This window comes from Parambassis ranga, chromosome 7, assembly GCF_900634625.1.
Source record: "Parambassis ranga chromosome 7, fParRan2.1, whole genome shotgun sequence".
Taxonomy (NCBI): domain Eukaryota; kingdom Metazoa; phylum Chordata; class Actinopteri; family Ambassidae; genus Parambassis; species Parambassis ranga.
Genome location: NC_041028.1, coordinates 14,447,419 through 14,464,925, shown reverse-complemented (window position 1 = coordinate 14,464,925; position 17,507 = coordinate 14,447,419). Strand labels below are relative to the sequence as shown.

The 17,507-nt window shown below is 39.8% G+C and overlaps 1 pseudogene; it reads left to right on the top strand.

Annotated features, from left to right (window-relative positions):
- The first annotated feature begins 13,646 nt into the window (after positions 1–13,646).
- The window catches only part of LOC114438484 (vitamin D3 receptor A-like), a 47,284-nt pseudogene continuing 43,423 nt past the window's right edge, over positions 13,647–17,507 (top strand).

Here is a 17,507-nt window from a genome sequence, read left to right as displayed (position 1 = left end):
CATTTTTTGTTAATAAAAATCTGTCTATTAATATAAGAACAAAATATTTTCCAGTACTCCTCTCATCTGCACCGTTTGTTGTTGCAGCCGCCTCTTCTGTTTATGTTCTCTGCTACAGTCAATGTGGAGAATAAAAGGTTGCAGCAGTCATTATTAACCTAACCTGACAATTAGCAGTCATTAGAAAATGAGCCAGCTGTTAAATCAAATTGTGTCTCCCATTTAATTGTTGTTATGATACTCAGCTTCAAGTAATCACACTTTCGTTTTCTGTCTGGAATAAAAAATACAAACAAATATCAAATCTTTTTAAGGTCTAATTGCAGGTTGCATCCACACGGTCTGAGGCAGTAATTACAGGATAACTACATATAACTGTCAGTACAGCCCGCGTCTTTCAGGTGTCCAGGAATGATATTTCTAGTTGTCTAAGTCTGACTCCCAACAAAGGTTTTGGAAGCCTGACTCCTGCACCAAGCTGAGACATTCCCATCATTCTCAGCTGTGTCTAATTAGTGTTAGTATGCTGACACATTGGAGACACAACACCTGGTTAATAATTAGCTTTTAGAAAGGAATACAGCTCCACCATATACCTGTGGTGTGCCGTGTGGTTTCATTTTAGGTCCATTTCTTTTCACTTCATTCTTATCTATCTGCTATGTTTTTGTTTGTCTTGTCTTCTTTGATTCCTTACCATAGTTATTATCTACTCTTATTTGGCCTTGTTTTACTAAAAACACTGTAATTATATCGATATGTTGCTTAAACATGTCATTTCTTTATTGTGACATCACTTTCATATCAAGTATGGTAGTATTAGCCTGCAAATGGCTAATATGCAGGTTGATTGAATGATGTTTTCTGTTTTAGAAACAAAAATGGCTGTCCCAGGTAGTGCGTGACAGTGGTTAGCACTGTCGCCTCACACTGACGGGTGGGGGGGGCGCTTTCTGTGTGGAGTTTGCACGTTCTCCCCGTACTCTCCGGGTGCTCTGGCTTCCTCCCACATTCTAAAGACGTGCTTGTTAGGTTAATGGGTCACTCTAAATTGCCTGCAGGTGTGAGTGTGAATGGTTGTCTGTCTGCATGTCGTGTTCGACTGGTGACCTGTCCAGGGTGGACCCCGCCTCTCACCCGTATATAGCTGGGATAGGCTCCAGCCCCTCGTGACCCTGCATGGCAGGATGAAGCGGGTTCAGATGATGGATGAATGGCCTTGAATTAGAAGGCTAATAGGCTGCCTAAGCAGTGCTACCTCATATTCCTTAACAGATGACAAAAGTGAAACAGTGACTACAGTGACACAGATTGTAACATCATAGCTGTTATTCATAGATGTATGAAAACACTTTTCACATATGTTTTGATTGATCTTATATCATTTTATAAGTTGTCCTCTGTGTTGTGAATTTTCAAAGATAATTGTAACCATGTGTGTATACACTGTAAAATTACAGCTATGATCTGAGCCATATGTGACGTTTTACAGAACTTACACACATTGTAACCACGTTTAAAAGCATAGAATCATTAAAGAAACGTGTACCACACATAAACATCTTAAACTCCGAACACGTTGAAAAAAAACATAAATCACCTGCATTAGGTACAATTTTTTTAAGTTTGGTTTCAGCCTGACTAAATTAAACTTGAGCCACATACTGTACCAGGCCCAGGAACAGGCTCGAGACCTATTCTGGGTCCATAACTATATTTTGAGAAGACACAGACAGCTGCTGAACACATGGCTGGTTCATCCATCCAGCGAATACACACACACAGATGTATTCTATGTAAATCTCTGGGGGTCCAATTTAGTGTTTTCAGTTTGATTCTAAAGCTGGCACGTTTATGTGGCCCTCATATTTAACTGGCCTCTTTTCCCAACATTAAATGAGGTGCTAAAAACCCTGGAAACACGATTTATTATTTAATTTATTTTTTTTTAAGTGTACACGTGAGGAGTAATGACAAAAGAACACTTGAATCCATCTCTTTATTCAAATAATATGCTTCAGTGGGACTTTTGTCATTTCTTTCACAGCTTCAAGAGCTCTGCAAAGAAAGTAATACACTGTTGATGACAACAGAAAGTATTCAAAAAGAATGCACACCTCACTTGTACGGTATATGCTGCTGTTTTTCATTTCGTTTTATTTTAGTCTGTGTGTCCTGGACACTTTTATCCAGCAGCATCATTATGCGTCCTCACACTCCAGCAGCCGCTCACCAATGGGAGACTCCTTTTAAAAAGAGCACTATTCAAACACGACACAGCGCAAACACCGCTCCTTCATTCCTGTGGAGCAGAAAGAGCTCTAAATCTGTCTGAAGCTGTGTTTTTGCTCCCAGACTCCCTCCAGGTGGGACGCCTCTGATAAAACCCACAGACTGCATACTGTACAGAGGAGAACTCCCACAGACAGGCTTACACTGTGAGCGAAGACTGAGTGTGTGAGTGTGTGAGTGAGAGAGAGAGAGAGAGAGAGAGAGAGAGAGAGAGAGAGAGCAAGACATAAGAGAGAGAGCATCTCAGGCAAGGGAAAAATGTGCTTTAAATATATTACAGTGGTTTTAAATGGCAATATGGTAATATACTTTTACCTGCTGTTTTAAAACATACTAGACTAAATTGCGAGACATATCAGATTGAGCTGCAAAAAGACTTGACAGAATTGCTTGGACTGGTGACAGATATTACAGAGAAGATAATAACAAAAGGGAAACTAATCAATGTCATGCTCTATAGCAGCCATAGTAACGCAGCATATGAGAAGCGTACAGTCACTTTTTAAGTACGGAAAAGGTCTGTTGTCCTTAATGTTATGTGGTTACACATAATACACAACTGGACCAAAGGCAAGAATTACTTGATGAATTAAGGAATCCAAACAGGGGTTCTGTATCTTAAATTTTATGCATGCTTGACTGTTGAGAGTTTCCCAGGATGTCATCACTTCTGGCTGACAGAGGAAAAGTGATTTATGAAGTTTCCTCCAAGGAGAACTGGAACACCTCCCTGAAAGAAGCTTGAATGCTCACTGAAATTACAGTAGTCTGCATTCTGTAGTAGTCATCAAAAGCTCAGCTTTGAGATTACATTTATTTATTTTTGCCTTTCCCAAAGCATAACACTATTTGTTTAGTAATAGCAGCAATAATTTAAGTCCAGTATATTCCATAAGGCTTTGTACTCTGGGCAAAAAGTTGGCGTCACAGTTCCTCCTGGGATTCCTCATGTATGATTGGTTTAGAAGGTCTTGGGCTTTAATCCATTCCAGGTTAGGGCAGGTTAAGTGGTTTGCTAACAGAAGAACAGTGTTAATGGTCTCATTTTAGCACTTTAAAGACTGGTGTGGCCACACACTGGACATCATGCTCTTGATTTGTAAGAGCTCCATGTATACTTCTGTGGTTTCTGTTTTATTTATGCTACCAAATTACAAGAAGTCAGTGTTTCCTGCTGAGGTGGAAAAACCTCTGGATTGCATGCAGACCATTATGAGACATTAACTTTCCACTGAAGCTCAAGCTAATGATGCTTCACTGAGGCTTCCTTGGGTTGGGTGTGGGTGACCCCCTGCAAGCATTCAAAGGAAGGGAAATTAGATTACAGGCTGATTACTAGCTAGAAGTCTTGCTTTTTAGTAAAAAAAGAACACTAAGTGGAAGTTTGTCTGTGGTGGCCCTTTGTCACATGATTATGAGTTGTAAGAAGAGAGATCAAATAGGGATTTTATGCTTTTAAATTTAATTTAAAATACTTTAAAGAAGTATTTTCAGAGAAAAAAGAATCAAAATGTGTCTTTACTTAGGTGTTGTTCACTTCTGGGTTTTTTGTATTTTTTTTTTTATAATTCACTTTTTATCATCCTTCTTTAACAAATAAACACAACAACTTGACCTCCTGGTCAACATAAAGCAAGAGCAAAAAGAAAAAGAAAAAGACACAAAAACTGGGCAAGCGACAACAATCAATATGCCTCAATGGCACACAATGGCAATGCTCACATATTTCTCCAAGTTACATCCATACTATATTAGATACTTCTGCACTAGTTAGCTAGTTACATCAAATCCATATAGCTGCCCCATATATTAAAAAGAAAAAACTTCCTGCCATTGTTAAATTCAAAACCTATTTTTTTTCATAGCTAGCGTTTTTTGTTTTTTGCATTTCTTGTTTTTCCAATGTCTGAGAATAATCTTGCACCCTGTAATAAGTGCCAGCCTGTACCACTGAGTCTTATGGACTGATAATTTAACCCCCTCAGTATTTAGGCCCAGTATGCAGAGGGCAGGGCTTTTCTGTAGTTCAGTTCTCAGAGCTTTGTTAAGAAATAGTATTATATTTTCCCAAAAGTCCCAAGTCATTTGACATTCATAAAACATTATAACGTGCCTCTGTTCTCCTCACATCTCCAGCACATATTTGATTCTCGCAAATTCAGTCTTGCTATCTTACAGGGAGTCCAATAGTTCCTGTGAATGATCCGATATGTGATCAGTCGAGTCTGTACTTTCCTTGATGTCCTATGCCAAGGACCAATATTGTCCTTCCGTCTATCATTGGATATGTCTTCCCTTAAATCATCCTCATTTTGGGGATTTTGTATTTGTCCCTCATCTGTTCACATAACATACATTTTCCATCCTCAAAAACATCTTCGATAAAAATAATTCCTGCCCCTTACGACCCCCCCAATGGTTGCCACAGTGTTCACTTCTGTTTAGTGGGCACTGTTAGGTCTATTTCAGAGGGGGGCTGACGTCAAATAATAATAATAATTCAAGTGGCCAAGCGAGATCAGAGGGGTTGTTCATCAAACAGAACACATCAATCGTCTAAGATGGTGACGGGGAAATGATGTGATCATGGTGTGGTAGGTTATTAATATACTGGGATCAGTAACAATAGCAACCTGAATTTACTAAACATCTTTAAATAACTGTTGTTTTTACTTTTATTAAATGTATGTTCTTTTTAATTTATATTAAGTTGACTTTGTTGACTTAATATTATTAAGTTAACAAACTGGAAGAAGAAAAGTGATATGAGTCAGTGAGAACTTAATGTAAATACCTTAAGTAAACAACCCCCCCTAGTTAAGTACATACAGTAAGTGTGCGATACATTAAGTACATGAGTATGTAAATAAATACATAATAGAGAAACTGTGTAGTGAGGTAGTGCAAAACCACCTATGTACACATAGCTACACCCCTGTAAAGAAGAGTCCATGGATTCTCAGAAATGAAGAGAAATTGTCACACATGAAAATATATAAACGTTTACTTCAGGTCATTCTGTGCGTGCTCGCTCACCCTTTTTTTGTGACTTCTTGGTGACAGCAGCGTCTCCTCCCCCTCTCAGGCCTCCTCTGCACACTATAGCATGCAACAAATATGACGAGCAGGGACACTCTTAGTCAAACATTTACCCAAGGCAGGTCAGGCAGCTAACAGCACTGTTTGGGGGGGGGGATTCACCAGCCCTGTTTCTATTCTTGAGTCAAATCTTTAGGCCACACATTCAACATTTAAACCAAAACCGTCTGCATCAAACATTGACATAAGAGAGTTTACTTTGTTTCTCACTTTTCAAAGAGGCTGTAAAAGATTGCTTTATACTACCTTTCCTGTCAGTGATGCACACATACACATTCACAACAACACAACAGCTCTCCTCACATCGCACATGAAAGATTTAACCTGAGCATGTCAGGGAGCTTATTGCCTTGCCTGCAGCACTTCAACAATACAGCCCCCCTCCTTTACCTTACAGGTTTTTTAAAAAATTAAAAATGCATTGGCCTGTATTGCATAAGAGTCAGGCGCTTACGTAGAAGCAGCAGAACTTGATCTGCAGTAAATATGAAGGCGGGATGTAAAGGGTAAAGTGCAAAAAGCAAGTTGAGGACGTGAATGAGAGTCATGCTTTGGCGTACTAGCGTGTGCCATATGTTTGTGTCCTTTTATGCACTTTAATTTACGTAATGCTGTGTGCATCTGCACGGAGCATTTCTGTGTGAGCATGTGCAAGCTTAAGTCAGGCGATGCTGGCACACCAGTATGTAATTTTCTATGTATAACCCTGGCTCTGAGCGGTATGGTCAGAGCTGCCAGTATGTGCTTTACTTTCTTTCTTTCTTTCTTTTCATTCTTAAATGAGATAAACACACAACACAGAAATCCATGGATTTCATACAAATTGTCAACATGTAGAACACGCACACATCTAGTGGCACAACAGCTGGAGGAAAGTAACAGTCGTTCCATACATCTTCAAACGTTTCCTCTCTCTGTGTCCCCTCCTGGGAAATTATGCAGGATAATGGAGAAAGCAGTTGAGCTTATCCAGATTTGCACCTGTTGTCCTGGAAGGAGAACAAAACATTGAAGACAGGCTGTACTGTACTAGGTATGACCGACCCACACACAGACACACAAACCTCCAAACATTCACGTCTACTTCAGTCATTTAAGTCTACTTCAATCTTTTATATATTATACATGTGCATTAAAAACTATTATAGTCATAATAATAATAATATATCAGAATATAGGGGGAATCATCACTTTCACATTTTTCATTCACAAAGCTGGAGCCACTTATAGATGATTTATTTGAAAAACAAAACCTTCATTTCTTTCAGTTTATTATTATTGCAAAATTAGACAATTTAGGAAAAAAAGAATGTTATCAGTCAGCCTCATCTCTGATTGTGGGTAATTTATCTAAACAATGTAGTTAATTGGAATCATGTCCAACTCTCTGCTCTCCTCTGATGTAATTTTATGCATCAGTGGTAGAATCCACACAGTGAGCTAGTTGTTAGCCAAGTCCTGATTTTTCTTGTTCTTCTTCTCCATTTTATGGTGAGTGACAATCAGCGTATTGTGATATGGGTACAAGGACATCGCAGCCCACATTGTGTTGATGAACCTTCCATTCTGCTATTTAGTTAGAATTTTATTCAACTAAAGTTGCCAGGCTAAAAATATCCACCACATTATTGTCTGATACTTTGCTACTAAGCAACAGATATCAGGAATACATCACAAGTTCGGTAGCAACCCATCACCTTTGATTCTCATCTTCATGCATGTTACTGCGAGTCACATGCTCCGTGCTCTCTGTAACCCCTGGAGCTTAGCATGTGCTTTAGGATGTTGTGATCTGTGTCACATGGAACTGCTCATGAATGGTCTTCTGTTCATGCAAGAAAACATTATGCATCTCTGTGCACTGTGTCACAAGGTAGCTATCAGGATAAAGCAATGAATGTTTGGTAGTAAATATTGTGGGTGTCTGTGGAATAATGTGAGGATAATTATTATCACAAAATGTGAAGTAAAATATATCTACAACAGATTGAACTTTTTGAAACTGTTTACTGTTGTGAAGAAGACTTTATAAAACCCTGCAAGAAAAGAACTAAAGAAACACAGACAACCGAAGCCACCGTGTCAACAAAATATAAAATAACAGCGATGGAAGGCTGGAGAAGAACTGGTCAAAAAGGAAAATGGCACCATCCTGTTCTTTTGAAACCTGCTGCCAGTTTCCAGCTGTGGGGAACAAGTGTGGGATGTGTGGTATAGTACATAAAAACAGGAATCTTAGTGGTAGGAAATTGCCAGTATGGAGTTAAAGTATATGATTTCATAGTTCACTGAAATCACATCAAAAAAACAGGACACAAAAAACATGAAACAGAGGGAAAGGAAATGCACTCTTACCCTGCCGGGCAGCTCTGCCCGCTCTGAGTTATAAAAAGCCAATCCTAATCTTTTATACATGAAGTTTATATTATAGAAGCAGTTGTTGAGCTTGTTCCCGGCTGGGGATCCTCCTGAGAAAGTGTGTTGTCTGTGCACTCCTGTCATGTGACGACCCATTTTGGGTTCTGACTCAGCGCTGGAGGAGCATTGCGTTACAGTGATACGTGACACATGTACTAAGTGATGAGGGATGTTTGATGTACTGTAAATAAAGAGAGGCACAGGGAGAAGTGAAGAGTGGAGCAATTAGAGTGGAATTTCAGAAGTCAAAGAGACGGATTCGTCTGAAGCCCTGATTTGGGCTTCCTCTTCACAACTTCCCACTAGGGCAGAGGTCACGAGGGACCAGGGGGAGAGGGAGGGGTGGCAGGAATGAGAACAGCAATCTGAGAAACAAAAGCAATGATATTTTTCTTTCAACCGAAGGAGAAAAAAATGTAAAAAAAAATGCAAAATCATGATACTGCAGCGTCAGAGGCAGCAAGATTGTTTTGAATCTTGTTTCACATTTAGTTTTCTTATTGCTACCACATTGTAGCATTTCTGCATATTCTTGCTGGAGGAAGAAGAGCTTTCAGGCAGACAGAGGGCCTGCAGGGCAGCAAGAAATGAAGCAAGAAAGGAGGACAAAAGAAGAGGGGGGCTGAGGCTGTTGTGCAACAACTTGACATTGATCAGGGTTGTCGAATGATGACGCGGCAGTCCATTGTCTCATCCATCTGCAGTGTGTGCAGCCTCTCCCTTTCTGTCAACTTCCCCCCAGCCACAAAGTTTTTCTTTTCTGTGTGCCTGCATACTTCACATGCTCAATCAATAAGCAGAAACATTGAGCTCATGGACGACCTGTGGCGACCATGATTGTTGTTTGTAAAATCTGAGACTGTTGTAGCAGCTCTAAAGGGGAATTCCATAACCTTTTTTTTTTGCTGCTAATCAATATTGTGCAGTGAACACTGGTGATTGTGTTTCTTTCCAGGCTTTATGTCACACTGCAATGCATTAACGGGATGTCTTGTGATATGCATGAGTAGAGTTCTACTAGGGTTAATGCTGATGTAATTATGCATAAAAGTGGCTAACTCATAAAAAAGATTACATTTTCAGCTGATATTTAACTTAAAAACAAATAGTTACTGATAATATTGTGGCCGAAGAGAGGAGAAGAAGTTCTTCACACAAGGGTTGCTCGTACAGAGAGAGTCGCCCATCCTGGAAAGCTGGTCCCTGTCACCACCCAAGAGACCACTGACAAAATCCTCAACATGAACTTTAGGGACTGCAGAAACGAAACAATTGCCAAAGATCATTGCATCTGTTTTCTGAGATGCAATCCAACCATCTCCATTCACCACAGTGGTGATGGCTCCCATCCAGGAATGTGGATTATCGTTCATTCAACACCTACCCTGTTCATCTGACTTGGCACATGAGGCTGCTACATTTTCCTCAAGATGGTGAAAAACCTCAATGGTCATCATCTAGCAACAGCATGGACGATGATGCAACCACTGCTGTGATCAACTTTCTTGTAGGGGGACTGGAGCCTATCACAGCTGTCAATGAAGGGTACCCTGGGCAGGTTGCAAATTTATCGGCACGTCTTTGTTATGTGGAAGGAAGCTGGAGAAAACCCACGCATAAAATGCGCAAACTCCACACAAAAAAGGCCCCAGTCATGAACCTAAGTGCTAACTACTTCCTTTCCAACAGGACTTCAGTGACATTGCGTAAAAGGGACAACCTGTGCATTGTGCTGCACTCCATACCATATGAAATATTATATGTTTTGCAGCAGTTTTTTCCCACATTTTTATTTCACAAAGGATGAAACAGAAAAAGATTCACTTGAGTGTTGTGAACACAGGTGGAAACTGTTTTTACTGACACTTGCGATACACAGGTGGCATATTATGACAGAGCAGATTTACGACCATGCAGGAGTGTGCAGGGGGGGCTGCATGCATTCAGTCTGGCTGGAAGTGTCTGTGCTGGGTGTGTATCCTCTTTCCAACCCAGCCACTTCACATTAAACGCTTCCTGAGGAGCTGAAACGAGTGGAAATAATCCATCAAGCACATTTCCCTTTCAGCCAAGTGGACATAACACGACGTGTATTGGTATTTACTTTGAATTTTAGTTTTCTGCAGCAAATAAAAAGGGGATTTTCCTTGAATGCAAAAGCTAATATGTTTAATTGCTCTGAAGGTGAGCAAATAAAATAAGCTTCAGACACTGAGAGAAAATTAGTAATGTGAAGTCTGCACATTTGGGTGCGTCACTTCCTCAGGAAATATCAAACACATGCATCTCCTCAGATGAGACACAGGCGCTCCTTCAGCTCTGGTGGACTTAGTATAATAAATATTTTTAATCATTCATTTTGATATCAGCCTTTACTAAGTCTGGAAAGTGGGATTTGCACTGAAAATAAAAAAATACAACTCCCACTGTTTCTGTAATCTATCCATCACTGTCTCATCATGATTGTTTGTACCACTCACATTGGAGACTGGTGGCCATAAAGCTTTCAGACGCTGATCAGTATGAAGGGGAGCAAATGGCATAAAGGTTGTTTGATTTACTCTAATTATATTACTCTGTATTATAAACATGCCCTGGCAACCTGTCCAGAGATTACCACACCTCTTGCACTCTGAAAGCTGGCCACCATCCCTCCACAACCCTATGTGCAGTTAAAGAGTTAAAGATTAGAACAATAGACGAATGAGTGGATGGATTAATGACATTATAGCTATATCTATATATTTTTTATTATTACAGTTTTGGATCTAATCTCCAATTCTAAATGTGGCCATAATAATAATGATAATAAAAACAGGTAATTTTGTTTTGTTCTATAGAATAACAAATACCACTAAAGTTAAAAATTTTTTTTTAAGAATAAGCCAAGTAAAACAACTGGAACAATGACTCCTGTGATAACAACACAAGCCCTATGGTGGGTACTTTATGTTGAACAGTACTGTCTAACCCACTAACCCAATGTTGTTCCGCTATCGTGTTTCCTTTCGGAAGGAATGCAGCAAATTTGTTTCGAATATGGTTTGAGTTTATTGATGTTGGAAGCTGCTGTGACATTGTTGAGGAGCTGGGGGATAAAGACGATTTGAGGAAAGCTCCCTCTCTGTGCTGTGCAACCTTGCATGCAGCCATAGCTGCCCAGAATGTGGTGGCACATGTGGGTGACACTGCTACCAATGTTCTGGCCCCACGCTGCGAAGCTGATCAAAGACAGCGTTTGCCAAGTGCTGCAGCATTCCTTTAGGTTTGTGCAATTGCATTGCTCCTTGTGCTTGTCGACTACAGATGAAAACTCAGTGTGAGGACTGCATTCATCCAAGCAAGAGGCCAGTCATGTATGAGAGCCAGTGGGCCAGGGCTCGGCCTGCCTGAGACTATTTGCTTTTCCAGCTGTTTCCGAGACTCACCCTGTGAGTGGAAGAGAAAGTGGTGCGTGTGTGTGTGTTGGTTTGGAGGCGAAGGTGTTCAAGAGAGGGGAAGAGATTCTGACTTCCAGAAAAGTAAGATAAAGAGGGAAAATGTGTGAGTATCTCCTGTTCCTATTACTCTTAAATGTGTTTGCACTGTGGAAACTCCCCTAGGCAAACCAGGCACCTCATACAGTATATACACTTTCCCTCTCACTCATGCAGGCACACAAACACAGAGCAAGATGGAGTCTGCTCTGCGCATGCCCCCAACATAAACACGCCCATATGCCTGGCTGCCCCTCATATACACTGATCCGCCTCTCAGACACAAAGCCACAAGGGATGGCCTAGATTCCAGCGCATGCATACACAGGCAGGCTGCGAGGAAAAATATTATCCACATACATGCGAATGTCAAGTAGAAAGAAAGAAACAGCTGTTATTAGCTGTTGTCGGCTATAAGTAGAAAAAAAACATGACTGAAACAGAGAACTTTATAAATTAAATTAAATATTATAAAGCTGGTAGATTTCAGTTAGTTAGTAGTAGTTAGTTCATACCACTTGGCATTTGGTGGACTTTTTAAAATTAAGGTAAATTGAGTAATTTGACAGTTGAATTGGCTTCAAGAAAGCAAACACAAAGATCCTGAGATCACTAACAACTCACTAACTGGAAGGAGAAACAATAAACCCTAATCTTTTGTTTGCACATTTTGGCAAAAGTTTGACAAAACATATTTGACTGTCAAACTTACAGTTAGTCATTCTAATGATGAGACAAGGTAGAGCACTGCATATTGCTTCAGCACATACTGAAATGTATGGTAAAGCATAGCAGAGTATAGCATTATCACACCGTGCCTTGTGTAGTATTGTATAAAGTGTAACTTAGGGCTGAATCTTAGAGAAATGTATAGTATAGTATAGTATAGTATAGTATTCCACATAACAGTATAGCACATAGTACAGTATTGTTTAGTTTCACATGATGAATTATAAGGCCTTCCTTCACATAGTGCAGGAAGCATGCTTTGGAACACTCTAATCCTTTCGCAGAAAATTTCATCAAACAGGCTTTACGGTGCCTTCTTCCTATTGGTCAAAAGGGGCTAATATTGTCCATCTCATTTGTGTCATTGGTTTCTACCTAAAAATAAAGGAACTCAAAGATTACATGGGGCTCTTCTTGGTACAAAATATCAAAGGTCAGATTTTTATCTAAACCTGAGGCCTGAAGTCCAGTGGATATGTCCTTTATAAAAATAAATAAATACATAATTAAATCACACACAAACTATTTCAGGGTGTTGATGTGTACTGGGTAATTCTGGGAAGTGACAAGTGATGGATATAGGGAAAAAATCACTACTAATTATGGAGTAACTAATGTGGTGATAGAAATGCTATAATCACACGTCCCATGGGTGACACATTATAGCACCATGGGGTCCTATCACTCCCTCTAAATTCTTCTACAGTAAATTAGCCCTGGTGTGTCTCTATATATACACACAGAGCAGAGCCGTCAGACAGTGAAAATGTTTTAACCAACCTCTTATATTCTTGACATGTGTACACTATCAGTTACCACCAGTTTCCAGGGCAGAGAGATCTGAGAGAGAGAAGAGGATGCTGGAACTTTCATATATTATGTATAGGTGAAACATGAATAATTAACAATGAGAAATGCGGACTTACACAGTACAGTAACACACAATAATAAGGGAGCAAATTAAATACTTAAGTAATGCTTAACTAACACATGGCTCATTGTTATTTAATGACTGAATGAAGGACATATCATAACTTTCTGTGAATAATGTTAATCATTATCATTAGTATAATCTTAATTAAAAATAGCTGTTAAAACATTTCACAGTTGCATGTCATTTTGTCTTCAAGTAGCAGGGAATAAAGTGATAATTTATTAAACAAATCACACAAATAATATAATATTTGTGTGATAATTTGTCAATGGTGTGCAACAGGGATTCAATCGTTGGTATTTCATGCATTAAATAATCATGGCTTCAAAATAATATAATTTTAATTGTAAAGGATTCTGAATAATAATAATAATCGTAATAATTTATTGTGCATTATATACATATAAAGCCAAAATATTCACAAAGGTGTGATCAGCCCTGCCCTGCAGGTGGATTGTGGAATAAATAAATAATAAAACTTGGTTTTATATAGGTGTATGTGCGCATTTTTGAATTTTAATTTTTTGTTCATTTTTGCAGGAATTGTTTACTACCATTTGAACCGTCTGCTACGTCACGACACACCCCTATATGGTAGGGAGACAGCTGAACAGACTGAGAGGCGTCTCGACCAATGGGAGCAGGCACCATTCCAGAGTGGAGCGCTGTGATTGGTCGTCGCGGTGATTATCGTATATGTATAGATATGCCTGAGTGCTAAACCGGGGGGGGCGGGACTAAAGAGAAGTGCTGTCCATCTGTGTTGATACAGATCAAAAAACTGGACTAACGGAGCGTCTGCGAACGGTGTTCGTCGTATGGACTTATGTAAGTTATTTTTTGACACTTTCCTGCACATTTCCGGTAAAGCTAGAGGTGTTTTAACACTGCTGTAGGTCTATATTTAAACCCTCCCGTTTCGTTTTGCTGAGAAGTGCTTTCGGGCCGACTGGCACACGCTTGTTCCAGGCCAGTAAAGTGTGCTGCTGTTAGCTCTTGTTATTGCTCTCTTGCGGGCTGCAATATTTTGACATGCCGCTCACACAAACAATGCACGCAGTCAGCCTAGCTATAATGTCATTGTAGAGAGGCCATTTCACAGCCGAACACGATACTGTAACACAACAGTATTCACAGGAATATGTATAGTGAGGGAATTAAAGGACATTTTGTGGCCGCTGGTGGTGCTGTTCTTTTTTTTTTTGCTAACAGTGTCCAAACCATAGATACATCACATCCATGTGCAGGGAAAAAAATCATTTTATTTGTACATTGGCACATGTACAGACATTTGAACACGACCTAATAGTAGTATCTATATAGCATTCTCGTCATAGGTTGTCCTCAGAATTACGTTCCACGGATAAATCACGCACTGGGCGATGGTAGCAAAGGACTGTGGACAATAATGAAACTTTTTAGTTACATAAAGTCTTCCCTCATGTGTAACTTGTGTGCCGAATGTCCCACATGACTCTTAGTGATTCGCGAAAGATGTTAAAGTCGCACTCCCGGCGCTGTTTACCACTGCTTTAGCAACGCAACTAGCAAATCGCCAATTTTTTTGAATGGCGTTTGGTGTTGGCTGAGGCAAGAAGTAACGGGACGTCACGGAGGCTCTGACCAGCCCCCCTGACTGACCGTTTGATAGCCCTTCCTAATTCACCCCTCTCTTTTCTTCTCTGTTTTCTGTGCAGAGGAAAATCTTTTCCAGCGTGGGAAATTATTTAAAAAAGAAAAAAGAAAAAACCCACTCTCTGGTTCGGAACATTTGGCGACCTGGCTCCAATATTTGGGCCCCTTCTGCTACTGCACAAAGTGAAGGGTTGATATGCCACATCAGGTAAGAGACAGAAATAACCAGCTTGGTTTTGGGAGACTCAGTTAGCTTGCAATGTTGTGAGCTAGTCGCTGCACATGAGCAATAAAAACCTTGCAGCTTCTCTCTTTGTCTCCTCGCTGTATGTGTGTTTACGTGCGTTAAGGCCACATGGCATTTGGCATCGCGGATTCTTCTACAACTTCTATACACTGGTGGCCTGGTCCCCGGTTATGTTTTATGTGTGGTGTTATTGTTATAGGCGGGTGCTTCCCTCCACATTCCACATGTGTATGTCCGCCTGCTTGCTGCTGCAGGCTGGGCCGGTGCGCAAATCCCTTGAATCAAAAAACAAAACAAAAAAAAAAAACGCCAATAGGGCAAAAAGAAAAAACAAACAAGCAAACAAACAGACGTATTGAAGGGTTATTGCACCCACACTGAACACGTATGCATGGCTTAGTGTGTGAACTGACAGGCGGACTGATGCAGAGGTGTGGTTTTTGCGTTAGACGGAGGTGTTGCATGCCTTCCTTCCTGGAGGATGTCAGCCTGTGATGTGGAGGAGACTGGGAGGAAGACAAAGGGACAGATTAGCATGGAGCTGAGGGGGTGTAGAATGGACACACACGTTTTAGTCTACTATTGCAGTTACATAAGATGTTGTGCGAGTTTGTGAGTGATTTGATTCTGTTCAATATTGTGTCCTATAGCAGCTAAATAGCAGCTATTATCAGATAATAGTTGTCAGAGTACAACAGTGAGTGGTGAAAAGGGTTTTTTTATTTTATGGCCAGCACACTTAAAGGGCAAATTCACTACTGTTCATTTGGTTGTCCAGTGAGAATTGATAGTTATAAATTAAAGTGATGAAGTCCTCTTTGTTGAATGTACTAATGTGTTGGTCAAACACAGTGTTGAGTGAAAGGTAAGTGAGGTATTTGCTGTCATTGTGAATATATTTTTGGGAACTTGAAGAAGGTCTCCAACAAACTGCTGTTGAAACAAGGACTAGAGCTTTCCTGTATTGTCAGGCCTGCATGGGCTCTGTTAGAGCTGCAAATTCGGCACCAGTCACCATTTGCTTTTGGAAGCTTAGTGTCTAGTTGGTGTCTTTTGGCCATATCTCCTCTCTAATGCAGCCACAACCTCAGCTTCTATTTGCTATTGCAGTTTTTTTTAAAGATGCACACCTCTTGAACTGTATACTCTGGTTGTAAAAGGTGCCTTTGTCCACACTATTCTGTGCACTCTTAGGAAAAGAGTATTTGTGCACTTTTTCACAATAAAAGCAAGAACATTAGAACACACCCCAGATTTGCAACTCTTAAATCTCACAAAATTCAGTGATTCTGCAGTAGGAGAGGTATTATTTATGTCATGTTCCAATTATATTTGTGCTAGTTTTGCTGTATTTAGTGTATTGAAGTCAGCTAATGGGTGAATAAAGAAGAATCATTGTTTTGATGATGATATTTATATTAAAATGTGATAAGATGAAGTTTTCCATAATTTGGCACTTTATATAAAATGACAATGGCTGTACTGCTTGGTGCTAAACTCGAATTAAATGGGCCTTTTTCATCTCAGCATTTTATGCTAAGGCAGTCACGACAGTAAAAAACATTTTATACGTTGACTTAGATGTAATGTTGTTTTGTGAGATTATGGTTTTGTTGAATGATTTGTCACCTTGTTCTGGCACATTGTGATCCAGCCTGGTTGCTGCTTTTCATCTTGGTTGTGAGTAAACACACCATAATGATACACCTTGCAATATCATGACTCACTGACCACGTACTTTCCTTAGCTGTTGGGTGTTGTATCTGCCTCGTGTTACCAGCAGAGATCATATACTGTGCATCACTGAATGGGTTCTCAGTTTGTGACAATTGTGTAAACCTGGAAAAGGCTGGAAGTTGAGAGTTTTTTTTTCCATAAACAGGACAATCACTGTCATTTTTCTGTGTTAACTTCATCATCTAAAGGTTCCCTCCTCCCACCTATTACCTCAGTGGGATACAGAGGGCCTTTTTCGGTAATGAGGTGCTTAGTGGAGCACATTGTGCTCGAGAGGTTTGTGCTCTGCTGAGTTACAGGCAGGTTGTAAAATGATAACAGATGCATGGGGTCTTTAAGGTGCAGCGCACTATTTTGAAATCGTAGTGAATTCCCAACAATAGTGAACACACGTGTATATTGTACATGCACACATACACACATATGAGAAACTACAGGGCTACACAGAGTATTTTGTTGCTATGAGTTAGATTTTTCCAGTGACTTTATGCATTTTATGAGGTCAAAAGTCTGCTCTGCTTCTTCCTTGCTTGAAAAATAATGTCCAATTACAACACAGACACAAAGTTTGTTAGGCCTTTCTCTAATATATGTTGTAAGTGATCTGGAATTTAAAATAAGATGTGCTGTCATACGCATGTGGAGTCCTTGCCTTGACTATGGATAGAAAGTATTTTCTAATGAGTAATTACACAGCAGAAAAAAGGGCTGCAACCAATTAGGATCATACGTTTGGTCCACTTACTGAAAACTACAATGGCATTATATTTGTATTTTTATGTGGTTTAAAAATAAAAATATAATGTGTTTTGACTATTCAAATATAGACCCATATATCTTACAATTACAGACCAGAATTTGGAGTGGAGTGACGGTATGAATGATTGTCCTCTTTCTTTTGTCTTCATCATTTTCTGTGTTCAGCTCTGCACTTCTCTGT